The sequence below is a fragment of the Corvus brachyrhynchos genome, unplaced genomic scaffold (genome assembly GCF_000691975.1).
Source record: "Corvus brachyrhynchos isolate BGI_N302 unplaced genomic scaffold, ASM69197v1 scaffold44, whole genome shotgun sequence".
Classification (NCBI taxonomy): domain Eukaryota; kingdom Metazoa; phylum Chordata; class Aves; order Passeriformes; family Corvidae; genus Corvus; species Corvus brachyrhynchos.
The window spans coordinates 8,500,204-8,502,154 of record NW_008238359.1 but is presented as its reverse complement, the minus strand read 5'-3'; positions in this window follow the sequence as shown (position 1 = coordinate 8,502,154).

Here is a 1,951-nt window from a genome sequence, read left to right as displayed (position 1 = left end):
GGCGGAACGAACACCGCATCAATGGCTACAACCCGGACAAGCAGTAAGGGCAAACAGCAGGCCTTCAGCCTGTTCAAAACGTGGAATTTGTCACAATTATCTAAAGTCAGGGTGGTTTCTTTATGTATGTATTTTGCCTACTTTCAAGCCTAAGCAGCAAGAAAGGAGACAATCAGTGGAACAGGCAGCAGTTAGTATTCCTTAGCCAAGGACGTCCTGGAACTAACAACCTTTAAGGAAGTAGTAAATCAAGATATTGTTGTGTCAGTAGAACAGACAGCAGTTAGCATCCCTTAATGAAGGACATCCTGGAACTAGCAGGCTTTAAGGCTGTAGTTAATCAAGATGTTGATGTATTTCTATGTATATACATTGCCAAGTTGGCAAAAGACTCAAGGTCCATGTATCCTATAGCTGTATTGTCATCATTATAATACTAAAATTCACACCTACAGGTTAAAAAGACCCCTGCCCAGGTGGAGACCCCTCCCCTAAGCATGCATAGAAGTTAGCTGTGATTACATAACCTGTATGGAAATTATTAACCAATCATAGTAGAGGGGCTGTACTTGGAAAGTTACTTATTCTGAACTTCGAGGTATAAATAATAGCATGGAAAGTCCGGTGGGGTGTGCTTGATTTATGAAATACCACTGAGCACCCAGGAACGTGTAACTCTGAAACACTTATCAGTGTCTTTCTCAAGTGTGCAACAACTGGCTTGCTGCACACCAGGTAACAAACCCAATTTTGCAGAGAACACCCCATCCTGGCTGGAAGAGCCAGCCAAGCCTAGTACTGTGCCTGGCAATAGGGCCAGCCCCAGAGCACCAGCCTTACAGGAGCCCTGCCTGAGCTGAGTACGAGACAGTGAAAGCCCCACTCTGCTCTGGCCTGCCTTGCCCTGCTCTGCCAGCCTGGGCCCGGTACTTGACCTTTTCTTGTCCCATCCCTGTTCATCCAAGTGTTCAGGCTGGATGGGGCTCTGAGCATCCTGGTCTAGTGGAAGGTGTCCCTACCTATGGCAGGGGGTTGGAACTAGACGGTCTTTAAAGTCCCTTCCAACCCAAACCATACTAAGATTTGATGATTCTGTGGAGCTCATCAGGCCTTCATTCAAGCAGAGACAGATCCTTCCCAGGTGCCGGACTGAGCAGCTTGGTTTAGCAGGGTATGGGTTCACAGAAAGACAACACAGCTTCTAACAGTGCTGTTAGAAGTCCCACCCTGTCTGTCTCTGGCATAAAACTGGTGAAGCACTGATGGGGAAGAAAACCCAGGGGCACACACTGATTCTGCACTCTCTGTAGACTTAGACATCCTCCATTGCTAAGCACTGTTTACCCTAAGCCAAGAACATTTCAGTATCTCATGCTTTGCCAGTGAGAAAGTACACAAAAAGCTGGGAAGGAGCAGAGCCAGGTCAATATTCTGGAAGGGGATTTGGCATCGGTCAGTAGGTTGTGAGCAACTGTATTGTACATCACAGGTTTTTCTTGGGATTTTTAATTTGCCATTACTATTATTATTATATTTATTTTATTTCCTTTGTACCAACTTTCGGGTGAGGGAAGCCATGCAGACAATCAATGTGATCTATAGAGCAAGCTTCGTTTATTGGCAATACAGAGGCACCTATATAGTGTCAGTATATATGCTTGTCAGTTCTTGATTGGTTTAAGCTTACAAAAGCACATTCTTACTTCTACATCGTTGGGTTAGATAAAAGACTACATTTGGCAAGCTTTATGTTTTGTTTTGAGAGATCAAAAATCTTCCTCCCTTCTCATGGTCAGTGTATCTTATCAGCACAGGACTGTACCTCCTTAAAACTCCCTTTTTGTTTCTCAGGCCTGTTTCTCACACAGGCACTTTCTCATGGAAGTTTTTTCTCATGCAGGCCTTTGCTTGCAGGCCTTTGCCTGCACAGCTGTTGATTTGTTCCCTTTAT